This window comes from Pogoniulus pusillus, chromosome 27 (genome assembly GCF_015220805.1).
Source record: "Pogoniulus pusillus isolate bPogPus1 chromosome 27, bPogPus1.pri, whole genome shotgun sequence".
In the NCBI taxonomy this organism is placed as follows: domain Eukaryota; kingdom Metazoa; phylum Chordata; class Aves; order Piciformes; family Lybiidae; genus Pogoniulus; species Pogoniulus pusillus.
In genome coordinates, this window is record NC_087290.1 from 17432793 (window position 1) to 17446655 (window position 13863).

The window sequence follows — 13863 nt, forward strand, 5'->3', positions numbered from 1 at the left end:
TTGAACTGGGGAGCCCAAAACTGGACACAGTATTGCAGGTGGAATTCTCATGTTTTGAGAGAGAATTGTTTGCCCATGTGCTGGGCAGCTTCTGCTCCAGGTAATTACACTCCTTCTCTAGTTCCAATTGGATACATTATTCTTCATTTACCCTTTTAAAACACTGCTGTAGCTGTGACAATCTCATCCCTTATCGTATCAGCTGCTTGTCCAATGTGATTTGAAAGATCTTTTCAGCCCAGGATAAAATCAAGTAGGCTTTTCCTTTTATCAAATAAATCCCTATTTTTAAAGAGTTTAAATTCCAGAGCTCAGGGCATTTCCTTGAATCTCTCTGCCATTCAGGGTGCTGTGCTTTCACAACAGCCACGTTGCAAAACAGCTCTTCCTTGCTTTGTCTGTGGTAATATAAAAGTAGTCTTGCAAAGAAAGGAGAAAATAGACTAAAAAAAAATGGAGACCCCCCCTTTGTAAATGAAATTGCAGTAGTGTCCCCATTGCCTTTTCTTCCTGAGCTTGGTTAAAAAAACAAAGGCAAATCTTGCTCAGCAAAGTAGATATGATGGGGCAGGGAGCAAAACAAACCACAGGATAAAGGGAAGGCTTTAATATATGAATGAAGAGTAGGGTTTGGGCCAACAGCAGTGAAAAGGGTTAGCCCAATAAGGGATACTGGTAGGTAAATTGGAAGAGCCATGACATTTCCCTAAGAGGCAGGAAGGTGGTGGAGTTGCCAGCCCTGGAGGTGTGCATAAAAACCCTGGCTGAGGCACTTAGTGCCACGGTCTGGTTGATTGGCCAGGGCTTGGAGGTCTCTTCCAACCTGGCTGATTCTATGATTCTAGGAAAAAGGAATATTTCAACATAATTTGGAGGAGGAAGCAGAGCAGAGAAGCAACTGAAGGCTTTCCTCAACAACATATAAATATATCTAGGTAAAGATATGGAAATAAAATAGGTAAATATATGGAAAGTGGGAAAGATTTTTGGCAAAAAAACCCAAACTTGGAGAGTTAAGTTCCAGTCTAGCTTGTGATTAACAGCTTTGATTAGCAAATGGCAATACAACAAGAATCACAGAATTGACCAGGTTGGAAAAGACCTTTGACAACATCGAGCCCAACCTATCACCCAACACCTTCTAATTAACTAAAGCATGGCACTAAGTGCCTCATCCAGCCTCCTTTTAAACACCTCCAGGGACAGTGACTCCACCCTGGGCAGCCCATTCCAATGCCAATCAGTCTTACTGTGAAGAACTTCTTCCTAACATCCAGCCTAAATCTGCCCTGGTGCAGCTTGAGGCTGTGTCCTCCTGTTCTGTCCCTGGGTGCCTGGCAGAAGAGCCCAACCCCACCTGGCTACAACCTCCCTTCAGGTAGGTGTAGAGAGCAATGAGGTCTGCCCTGGGCCTCCTCTTCTGCAGCCTTGTGCAGTCTCCCTCTCTGGAGAGACTCCAGAGCTGCCTGGATGTGTTGCTGTGTGCTCTGCTCTAGGTGCTCCTGCTCTGCAGGGGGTTGGACTGGCTGAGCTTTGGAGGTCCCTCCCAGCCCCTGCCATTCTGTGATGCTGTGATTATTGCTCTCACGATCCACAGCACATTCTGATCTAGTAAACACCCCTGCTAGAACAACTGAGTCTCTGAGCTAGGAATTGACTCCTTTCAGTCCATTCACCAGGAAAGACAAGAACTTTGCTTCTCCTCTGCTAGCAAAGTCTCCTCCTAGATGAACCAAATGACATTTCTCCTCCCTTCGGGACAAATTTCTAGCAAAGTTCACAGCTAGCTGGCAGCCAGCACAACATTCCTGGCACCACATGCCCATCAAACTTCAGAGTGTGCTGGCACAAGCCAGCTCTGCATTCTGTCCCAGAGATGGCTGCATTTCAGCAGCAATGAAACTGCGACGCAGACAGAGCCACATTCTTCGCTCCAACACCCATGCAACCCCAGTGAAAACAAGGCAGGCAAAGTCAGAGAGGTCAGGAGGAGGTGACCAAAAGCTACCCTGACAAGCTTTTATCCAATTATTCTTTGAAAGAAACTGCCTTCTTTTTTCAACAAATATTCTGTCAACTCCCCCCTGCCCCTTACTAATTCCACAGAACTTTTAAACAATCTTTTCCTCCTCTTTTTCCATCCGAGAGGCATCCTCAGATCTCCTCAAATCTCCATCAGAGAGGGATCTCCTATGAAGAGAGACTGAGGGAGCTGGGACTGCTCAGTCTGGAGAGGAGAAGGCTGCAAAGTGATCTTATTGTGGCCTTTCAGTATCTGAAGGGGGCTACAGGAAAGCTGGGGAGGGAGTCTTTAGGCTGTCAGGTAGTGATAGGACTGGGGGGAACGGAACAAAGCCAGAAATTGGTAGATTCAGAGTGGATGAGAGTGGTGAAGTCATTTGGCATGAGGGTGGTGAGAGCCTGGAACAGGTTGCCCAGAGAGGTGGTGGAAGCCTCATCCCTGTAGATATTTAAAGTCAGGCTGGATGAGGCTCTGGACAGCCTGCTGTAGTGTGAGGTGTCCCTGCCCAGGGCAGGGGGATTGGAACTGGATGATCCTTGTAGTCCCTTCCAACTCTGACTGATTCTATGATTGTCTGTTCCCTCGTAGCTGTTCCTCACAACAGCCATGGCACCATACAGCTCACTGTGTCACTGCTGAGCAGGCTGAATTAGCTCCAGCTAGGCACTGGACATTAAAAAAAAGACATTTTTGAATTACAGGCAGGCAAGTGCTGAACTGAGAGGCAGAGGTTACAGCCCAAAGGACAAGTGCTACAGTGCTCTGGAAAGGTTTCTTTGTCATTGAGGTTTATGAGCAGGAGCAGGTCTCTTCTGTTTGGCTTTCCTTCCTTCAATGAGCAGGCAGATGGGTATTTCACCTCCTTCTTTTAAAAACTCCAGATGGGTGCTGGGCACAGGCAGGCAGGTTTATGCATCTGAACATGAGCCAGCAGTGTGCCCAGGTGGCCAAGAGAGCCAGTGGCATCCTGGCCTGCATCAGGAATGGTGTGGCCAGCAGGAGCAGGGAGGTCATTCTGCCCCTGTACTCTGCACTGGTTAGACCACACCTTGAGTACTGTGTTCAGTTCTGGGCCCCCCAGTTTAGGAGGGACATTGAGATGCTTGAGTGTGTCCAGAGAAGGGCAACGAGGCTGGGGAGAGGCCTTGAGCACAGCCCTACGAGGAGAGGCTGAGGGAGCTGGGATTGGTTAGCCTGGAGAAGAGGAGGCTCAGGGGAGACCTTATTGCTGTCTACAACTACCTGAGGGGAGGTTGTGGCCAGGAGGAGGTTGCTCTCTTCTCTCAGGTGGCCAGCACCAGAACAAGAGGACACAGCCTCAGGCTGCGCCAGGGGAGATTTAGGCTGGAGGTGAGGAGAAAGTTCTTCCCTGAGAGAGTCATTGGACACTGGAATGGGCTGCCCGGGGAGGTGGTGGAGTCGCCGTCCCTGGAGCTGTTCAAGGCAGGACTGGACGTGGCACTTGGTGCCATGGTCTGGCCTTGAGCTCTGTGGTAAAGGGTTGGACTTGATGATCTGTGAGGTCTCTTCCAACCCTGATGATACAGTGATACTGTGTGGTTCCCACCCAACACAATAGCACTTTGGCCCTATTTCCCCCATTCCTTCTGAATTCCTGGTTCTCTGTGATAGGGGCACCTCCACACTGGAACAGTTGCTTGAGTGATTGGGGTGAGTTAAGAAACTTCCCCCCCTACTATTAGACCTTAACCAGACCAGCTCAGATGGCCTGGAAGTAAGATAAAGCTGTATTTACAGCAAAGCTAATTTACAAGCATATATACACAACGTATTCTAGAGCCTCCATGGAACTGCTGGAGCCAGCCAGAGAAGGCCATGAAGGTGATCAGAGAGCTGGAGCACCTCTTGCAAGAGGACAGGCTGCAAGAGTAGAGGTTGTTCAGCCTGGAGAAGAGAAGGCTTCTAGGAGACCTTGGAGTGGCCTTGCAGGATCTGAAGGGGGCTCCAGGAGGGCTGGGGAGAGACTACCGACAAGGTCTTGGAATGACAGGATGAGGAGGAATGGGTTTAAAGTGGCAGAGGGGAGATTGACAGTGGATGTTAGGAAGAAGTTGTTTGCAGTGAGGGTGGTGAGACACTGGCACAGGTTGCCCAGGGAAGTTGTGGAGCACAGAAGCACCCAATCTGATCTTTGATCCCATTCTGTGCTTCTGTGCTCCACAACCTCCCTGGAGGTGTTCAAGGCCAGGTTGGATGAGGCCTTGAGTGAATGGTTCTAGTAGGAGGTGTCCCTGCTTATGGCCAGGGGCTGGAACTAGCTGAGCTTTGAGGTCCCTTCCAACCTAACCATTCTATGCTTCTATAATTCACAAGCATTTACAATTATGTACAATAGAGAAATAATACAGAAATCCAAATTCCCTCCCAGACAAAGAAACTGCCCAGAATAGAATAGAATAGAATCATAGAATCAACCAGGTTGGAAGAGACCTCCAAGATCATCCAGTCAACCTATCCCCCAGCCCTATCCAATCAACTAGACCATGGCACTATGTGCCTCATCCAGTCTCTTCCTGAACAGCTCCAGGGACAGCAATCCCCTCTGTTTCCCAGACAGACAATCAACCAGCAAAGCTTACTTATCATCTGTTAGTGCAAGATACTAGAGAGGAACAAAGGAGAAGCAAAAGGAGCAAGGGCTTCGAGGCAGAAGAGGGACAAATTGTTTATATTTTGTCTTTTTATCCCTTTTACTAAACCAGTGAGTGATACAGACTTCATCCTTATCCTCTTTTTATAACCAATGATCTAATTTCTCTCAGACCAGCACAGTGACCATCAGCAAGCACCTCAGGCACACGCGAAACACCCAGCAAGCAGAGCAGCCCAAGACCTGTGCTCTAACTGGGTGAGTAGGCTTAACAAGCACACCAGTTTGTGTTTGCCAGTCACACTGGTGTGAAAAAAGCTGGTTTAAGAATTGTGCTGAGGATTAGCAAGATGATTCATAGGAAAATCCAAACTTAAGGGCCCGATTTACATTCGAAGTGCGTGGCTGAGAGAGCTGGAAACAGGGAACACTCCGTCTCCTGCTCAGAATGGATCCTAATTGCCTCTTTCTTCCAGTTACAGCAAGTGGTCTCCAAGTGAGGCTATATTAAGTAAACCATATGTGTATACACACTTCTTTTCAAACACTTCACTTTCAGATTCCCTTGTACCAAACACAAAACACCAAGATCTGCTCACAGGAGTTTTGGGCTCCCAAAAGCCCCTTCCTGCTTTCTTGGCTAACAAAGAGCAGTATTTGCCCCACTGCCTACAAAACACAGGGCAATTTGAGGCATGCTGGAAAGGATTCTTACAGTAATGACACACATCTGGCCCCAGAGCACTGCCTGCTCACTGTTATTAATTTTGTTCACTGAAGAAAGTTGTGAGGCCAGAAATGTATCTCTGGTTGTTCTTTTCCTCTGCACAATGAGTATTTCTGGGAGCTGGGAATGGCTACTGGTAGAAAAGACTAAAGAACAGAATTCTTCTTCTATCCAGTGAATAAATATACTGCATAGCTAGTAACTGCCTGAGATGTTCTGATGATTTTTACTCACAGGATGTCAGGGGTTGGAAGGGACCCAAAGAGATCATTGAGTTCAACCTCCTGCCACAGCTGGACCATACAATCTAGCTCAGGACATACAGGAACACATCCAGACAGGCCTTGAAAGGCTTCAGAGAAGGAGACTCCACAACCTCTCTGGGCAGCCTGTGCCAGTGCTCTGGGACCCTTATAGTCAAGAAGTTCCCCCTTGTGTTGAGCTGGAACCTCCTGTGCTGCAGCTTCCATCCCTTGCTCCTTGTCCTATCCCAGGGAGCAGTGAGCAGAGCCTGTGTCGTCCCCCCCCGCCCCAACCCCCAGTCCTCAGATAGTTACAACCATTTATTAGATCCCCTCTCAGTCTTCTCTCCAGATTAAACAGCCCCAGGTCCCTCAGCCTCTCCTCAGGCAGTGTTCCAGTCCCCTCATCATCCTTGTAGCCCTCTGTTGGGCCCTCTCCAGCAGATCCTTGTCCCTCTTAAACTGGGGAGCCCAAAACTGAAAGCAGTACTTAGGATGATGTCTCACCAGGGCAGAGTAGAGGTGGAGGAGAACCTCCCTCGATCTGCTGGGCACACTCTCCTTAATGTCCCCCAGGAGCCCATTGGCCTTCTTGGCCACAAGGGCACATTGCTGTGCCATGGCCAACTTGTCATCCACCAGCACTCCCAGCTCCCCCTCCACTTGAGAGACTGTATTTTATCAGGAGAAGCTCTTCATCACGAGAGTGGTGAGAGCCTGGAAGGGGCTGCCCAGGGAGGTGGTTGAGGCTCCATCCCTGGAGGTGTTTAAGGCCAGGCTGGATGAGGCTTTGGCCAGCCTGATCTAGAGAAGGGTGTTCCTGCCCATGGCAGGGGGGTAGGAACTGTCTGATCCTTGTGGTCCTTTCCAACCCTGACTGACTCGATGATCTATTTTGCCCCATGCAGGACAGCCAACTGAGAAAGGACTGGTTTGTAGGCACTTGGCTTTCTCCCATCCTGAGCCCTCTCTCATTATCCATCACTTACAGCTTTCATTATGGAGCTGCTGCACAAGGATTTAAGCTGTAAAACACCAAGAGATTTACCTGGACTTTGGAAGAGATTTCATGACAGTGGTGACTACGAGCAGCAGGCTAACAGAGAAATGCTGTGGGGTTTTTTTTTGTCAACTTTCTGGATGCCCTGAATCTAGATGAAGCTTCTCACACCAAGAGCAGCTCCTTTCACAGGTCATCCTTTACCCCCACTTGCTCTGAGCTCTAGCATCTTCTCCGCATCCATTTGAAGCTGTCTCCGCATCCATTTGAAACTGCCTCCACCAAACATTTATAGCAAGGAATCCTCCCTCCTGTTAACTTGGGGAACTGCAGTTGCTCATTTTGAATTGCCCTTTCTCTCCGTGCTGCAGACAGAAAGCCTGTGCTTCCTCCACACCCACTCTCCTTGCCAGAAGCCTCACTGCAACTTCCTGCCAGTTTTACACACTCTGCTCTGAACTTCCTCTGAACAAAAAGTTTTATCTCAGCCTACCACGTTAACTATTTGCTTACTAAGAGTTTCCTAACAGACATGAATGCACTTTTTTTATCAGTTCAGCCCTTTGTAACTGGAAAATATTAGTGGTACTCAAGAGGAAAAAAAATTCTGCTTGCATTACTGAGGCCTGAAACTAGAGGTGGTTAAGGCAAGATGTGATTATTTGCAGGCAATGGGCACCCTGCTTTGTGTCAGCAGGGCTAACGACAGGCTGCTCAGGTTGAAAGGTGTAATGATCAGCATAAAAACAGTAGCACGTTGCAATTCTACCAACGCCCTTCATCAGTGGACCTCCAGACTCTAGAAACGAGAGAAACGCTGCCACTGTCGTTACGTTGCCTGTTCTCGATGCTCTAAACTGACTTAAAGCACTGCAATGTGCTTTCGAGCCACCTACAAGCCAAGCCCGCAGCTCCTGCTCGGGGGCTGACAAAGAACTCGAGGAGAGAGGGCACTTGTGTTATCCCGAGGCACGCGTTGCTATGGAGCCTGAAGCACCTTCACAAGCATCCGACAGGGCTGGGGACAGGCGACAGATCGCTGGCCTGCTACCGCAAGCCCACCTTGGAGCTCTGGCCGCCAGCTTTCACCACACTTTCCAACCCGCTCAAAGGCTACATTCACTCGTGCCCCATCCCGGAGCTAACGTCCCCCCCCGCACGCCAGGCGGCCAGCACTCGCGACCCCGGCTCCACACGCCCATCCTCGCTGATGGCGCAGGCGGCGGCGGCAGGCCGGCGGCAGCCCAGGGAAGGCCGCAGAACCACACAGCGGGCAGCCCGGCCCGACCCCAGCGGGGCTTCCAGCCAGGGTAACGCCGCCCACGCAGCGGCCACCCCCTCCTAGCCGCTCTCCCTCCCGCCTGAGCACGTATACATGCGCAGCTGGCGCAGGGCTGCCCCTGCCCCGCCACAGCCACCGCGCCCCGGCCGCTGCACCGCGCCGGCCCCGCTGGCGGGGCGGGGGCTGGGGGGAGGGGGGGAGGGGCGGCCGCGGTGCCCCGCGCCTGCGCACGGGGAGGGGAGCGGCGAGGTCAGCCCTCCCTCCGCGCCGCCCCCGCCCCGCCGCGCCAGAGCGAGGCTGGGCGTGCGGCGTCACGGCGACGGCCCCAAGCCGCGCCCCGGTACAGGCAGCGAGAGGGAACGGAGCGGGCGACGGGCGGAGCGCAGCGGGCTCGGCCGGCGAGGCGGCGGCGGGGAGCGGGAGGCGCTGTCCGGTAGGTCGCGGGGAGAAGCGTGGGCCGGGCCGCTAGGGCGGTGGTGAGGTGGGAAGTCGGCGTGTCTGGTACAGGTGGCGCGGCGGGGCGGGGACGGGCCGGTGGGGGCGGCGGAGCGGAGGGGAGGGGGGGGCTGAGCGGCGGTGAGGAGCGGCGCGCTGTGAGGGAAGGGGCAGGAGCCTGAAACATGGCGGAGGAGGAACTCGGAGCCGCCGCCTCGTCCGGCCTCAGGCACAGGGGGACAGCGCGGGGGGGGACACGGCGGGGGCTAGGGTGGGGGAAGGAAGGAGCAGGGCGGTGAGGGCCGGCCGCTGCCAGCCGAGCCGAGCGTTCGGCCCTGCCCTGTGCCGCCGGCCGCCTCCCGCCGCTCCCCGGAGCAGAAGTTGGAACGGAAGCGGAAAGTTGTAACCCCGCGGCTCGGGGCCGCGACGTGGGGCCCGGCTGGGTGCGGGGAGGGGCGGGTGACGCCCGGCTCGGCTCGGCCCCGCCGCGGGCGGGGAAGGGGACGGTCCCCGGCTGCCGTCGTCGTTGTCAGCGGGAAGTCCGAGCTGGAGCCCCACCTAGTCCGGTCGTCGGGAAGAAGCTGCGCGCTCTTTCCGGCCGGTGTGTGGGGGCGAGGCGGGGGGGAGCAGGCCGGGTGCGGCCGGCTGGGCAGCCCGCCCAGCCCGCAGCCCGCCCAGCCCGCAGCCCGCCGGGTTCTTGCGCCTGGGGTAGCCGCGGAGTGGGACAAACAGGCGGCGTCGCGGCCGGCCAGTTCCTCTTTTGCTTATCGCAAAATAAAACGGAAAAGAGGCTGCCAGGGATGTTCATCTCGTCTGAACACCCCACCGCTCGTGTCAAAACGCATGGAAAAATGTGACTGGCGCTTCCTGCGCCCAGCCCGTCCAGTAAGCCTGGGGTACATCGTGCCCTTCTGCGTGTGTCTGTGAAGGAGCAGGCGAGAGAAAGAGAAGTTTACAGAGGGGAAAATAGAACCAAATCGAAGCGGGTTTGCTCTGGCCTTGGGTTACCAAAAAGAAAGGGGATAATAAACCAAGGTTTCCTGCAAAAAAGATGAGTGTGCTTTTACTCTCATTTCTGCCTTAAAGGGGTGGCTTGTGCTCTTCAGGGTAACACAAAAAAAGAGAGAAGTCTTTTTCCAGTGCTGTTGCAGGAATGATAATAAGGTTGTGTGTAGCTCCAAGAGAGTATTTCAGAGATGTCCAGCTTGGAAATGACACAGGTCGTGTGCGTGTGCTTGCATTTAAATGTTTTGCTTAATGTGATTTGTTATTTTCATCGTGTCACAGTCCTATCTTAACCCAGTGTGAAATGTGTGGACAGTGTACAACAAAGACTTTGTCAGTGCTCTTTCACAGTAAAATATACATTGAAATTACAAAAGAGAAGGCACAAAATACTCTTCACAAATTAAAAGGCTAAGAAGCAATCATATTGTCTGGTTGAGTGGATAGGGCTGGGTGCTAGGTTGGACTGGATGAGCTTGGAGGTCTCTTCCGACCTGGCTGATTCTGTGTTTCTTATGTAACAATGTAACCGTTCAACCCCAAATTTATTTGCCCTTTGGAAAAGAATCATTTGTGGAAAGCTTGAAAAATTAATCAGGTAATCATCTCTTGGATGACTTGACTCTCTGTTAAAATCACATGCTTTTGAAGGAAGACAAGAAACAACCACCAAATTTGCTACAGTCAAGTATTTTCCCTTTATTTGTCACATCCTTTTTACTCTTGCTCAAAGTCAATCCTGTAAACTTCACTCTAGCTAAAAATACTCGAGTTCAGTAGAGGTTACCTTGGCTCTTCACATCAAAGGCTCTGCAAATAAACTTTGGAACTAATTAGATGGTGATGTTTTATTCCTTGATACCTGTGTGTTCTCAGGGATGCTTCTTGTAGTGGTATGAACTACTTCCAAGTTCAGTTTGAAGCTGTGGTGTGAAGCTTTGTGATTATCTGTAGCTAAATAACTGGGTTTGGGGTTGCACTGTGCACAATATAAATGTCATGTATCACCTTTTCAGCAAAGCTGATCTTGGAGCACCTGTCTTGTCTGCTTGAGGATGAAATAATCTGCAAAACAGAGGTGAAAGACTATAAGCACAAACCCAGAACTTGTGTATGGGCAAACCCCTAACCCAGTAGTCTTTTTACTGTCTTTGTGATTCTTGTGTCTCTTACTGCATATGTGCACCACATAAGTTTTCTGAGTGGAATTAAAATGGTGCAGTTTTGTTCCAAAGCTCTGCTGTAGGACAGTTTGTCAAAAATAAATCTGAACAGTGAGCCATAACAGTTCTCTTTGTGCTGTGCCAGTTTTGCAGAGTAAAACCGACTGTCTTTTTAATTGAGAACTCTTTCTGGAGCAGAGGCAAACAGATGGGAATCTAGGTGAGGGCCTGCAAAAGGAGAGGGGAATTACTTGTATAGCTGAGGAAGGAAGTGTGCTGAAGGCTACAACGTAGCTTGTGATCTAAGAGTCAGTAAATGTGACTGGGAACTAAAATAAACAGTTGTCCACCTATCATCTGGGATGTGGGAAGTGAAAGAGTCACAGAAGTGCTTGAGTGCTTACTGCTGTAGTGCAAATCCTGTCATCTGCACAGCTCCGGTAGCTGCTTGGAATTGGGTATGGAGAGGTGCTCTTAAGAGTAAGTATATCTTAGAGATAAAAGCAGGCACTTTGTCCTTGGGTGTGTGCTATAAGAGTAGGCAGGTCGTAGAGAATTGGCCCATCTCAGTAACACTTAGGCAACTCTCAGATACCTAACTGAGATCTGCAAGTTGGTGGGAGTTAATGTAATTGCTGCCTTAATAAACAGATCACTTAAGCGTACCTGGTGTGGCAGAAGCTCTCGTTTAGCTTGTGGTTGTGACTCTTGCTACTCTTGTCTCTCAGAACAAATAAAAAGGCAGACTGAAGTGTACCAGCTATATCAGTATACTGAATCCCTTCTGAGATGGGGCAGGCTTCTGATGTGTTCTGTTGCATCTAGGTCAGGTAGAGGGATGTTTTAGACAGCCTCTGTGTTCGGAGAGATTGAAGGAGTATCTACAGTAATTGCACCTTTATATTTAAAGGCAGACTTTGTTTTCCTGCTTAGACATGGTTAAAATGGTCAGTTTCCATTCTTCTTGGATAAAGCAGGGAAAAGAAAGGTTTTTTTTCTTGCCTGGATGCTGTTAATAAGAAACCTGTTTTCTAAGTTGTTTAGAAGTTGACTGCAGGTATCTTTAGTATCTCACTTAAAGTATCTTGTGTATCACTTATCTCCTTTGGTCCTGTCAGCCATGAGCAAACTGAGTGGGACAGGAATAGTAGAGGAAATTCCGATTAGGCTATGGCAGTTTGCCTGTAGGAGGCAAGCATTGTTTGGAGAAAGTCAAAGACCTTTGCTGGTACAAACTGTTTCTTCATGGAGCAGTTGAATGAGACTACTTTCAAAAGCTGTGATAGATTCTAACCTGAAGCTCTTACCTCTCGAGCTTTAGAATGCCTAAAGAAACACTGGACAACTACAAGTGAAAAGATTGGTTTAGTTGTTGTGTGTACCTCTGTGTGTGCTCTTTTGAGCTACTGCATGTTCCTTTCCTCTAGCCACAAGGAAAGGAAGTGAGGTGGTAAATGCTATAAAGGCTGAAATCTGCCTATGAGGCAACTTCTGAAATAGAAGATGATTTAGGGGCCCTGTAGCTATTCAGAATCAAGAGCAAGTTTTAAGTAGTACTTTTTACTACTGAAGCAGTAGAGTGAATGTGCCTATATGACTCTATAGGAAGGTCTCTGGAAGTTGAGGGAACTTCAGATGTGAACCATAAGAGGAGGCATTTAGCGATGTCTTCTATGCTGTTCCACTCAACCTTCTAGTTAGTAATCTAAGGACTTGGTGTTACTTGAAGTAAATTCCTGCTACACAACCATGAAAAGAGACTGCCAATTACAGTACATATGGTTAGTTCATTTCTGACCAAGGGAGGAAGGCCAGACCATAGTGCAGGACTGGGACAGCCTATCCCTTCTAATGGGCATCCTGTGTCAGAGAAGCAGCATCTCATGTTTCTTTCCAGCCTGAGATTCTCTTCATGCAGCCCCTAATTTCTTAGATCACTTCATATCATTCCTGCAGCTGTTGTAACACAGGAAGGTGTCCTAAATCTGAATGACTTGACCAGGTCTTCTGCAAAAAAGATATTGTGTGTCTCTGTTACTCCTGAAATAATTTTCAATATAACTCTTATCACAGAGCTGTGAGAAACATTGTATTGTTAAATTTCTGGACAGTATTGAAGTAACAGGAGAACAGTTAATTTTCAGAACTGAAGACATAGCAAGCATCTGTAATTGTCATAACTGAAGACAAAGCAAGCATCTGTAGCTGTAATTTTTGTCTTTGAAAAAAGAAACTGAGGTGCATGTGCTCCTTGCAACAAAATTAATTGATATTCAGGTGAATGCTCCTCTTGCTTTAATTATGACAGTTATTATTAAGTAATGATTTCAGCAGGTAATCTGGATTAAAGGGCAAAAATTGGTTCAACAATACTTCCTTTGTTGTGGCTTCATAATTTGGTGAAAGTTTTATACTGAAATGAATTTTCTGTCCACTGCCCAAATAATGTGTGTTGGCTATCCACCTCTTCAGTTAATCTGGAATAATTTGTGAGCACAGATAGTCCCTGCAACTGTTTCTTCTTTTTCTCCATATTAGTTGTCTTAGCTTTTGAAGTCTTGTCCTGTTTTTCCCCCCCACTCATAATCTCTGATTCTACAACCTAACCAGTTGTGTCTTCCCTCTTCTTTTTGTGTTTGCAGTGAAGAGAAAATTCTCTAGAGCATTCTTAATATACCAGAAAGAAACAAAAAGAGTACCACCACACCTGTGTTAAAGGTGACTTGCAGCTATACAGAAGTTACCTATGTGGAGTTCAAGAGGGAAGGTGCAGGAATTGGCAGGTGTTCCAAGTGTGCATGAGCACTGCTGAAATCAGTGTTTTCCATGGTTGCAGGGCCAGATCCAGCCTCTTGTTTCCTAAAGATTTCAATACTTTTTCACTTGAGATGAAGCTGGTATGCTGAACAGTTTTTGGACTGCATCTGAAGCCAGACAATACAATAGTTAAACTGTGCAATTCTGCAGTCCTTGCTTGCAGTTAATCAAACTTCTGTAACATCTTATTTGATGCTTCCCCCAAAAGTGATTCGTTAGAAGGCTAGTGGAAAGCTGCAGTGTGGCTTGCAGCTCCTGAGGTAAACTGGAACATGGAATGGAAGTAATCTCTTAAGTGAAAGTTAGCTAGGAACCTTACTCTCTGCAGTACAGTATTTAGGACTAATTTGTTTGTTTATTATGTGACATTTGTGGTTGAGACTGGCTGTGTACCCAGACTTCTGTGATTTGGTAAGTGTGGGAGCAAGTCAACAACAATGCTGTGCAGGAACCTCTTCTGTTAATCTTGCAGATGTGAAGTGGTTGAGGTGAATTGTTAGACATTGTAAGATGCAGTCAGTAGCCCTCCTCAGACATTTCATTGCAAAGATCTTTCAT

The 13863-nt window shown here is 49.0% G+C and overlaps 1 protein-coding gene across 1 annotated transcript in view; it reads left to right on the plus strand.

The window, feature by feature from the left end:
- Nucleotides 1–8148: 8148 nt before the first annotated feature.
- The window catches only part of RAP1B (RAP1B, member of RAS oncogene family), a 37883-nt gene continuing 32168 nt past the window's right edge, over nt 8149–13863 (plus strand). Inside the window, exon 1 of the mRNA XM_064166576.1 lies at nt 8149–8318. The gene's annotated coding sequence lies outside the window, so the exon portion shown is untranslated. The remainder of the gene's footprint in view (nt 8319–13863) is intronic.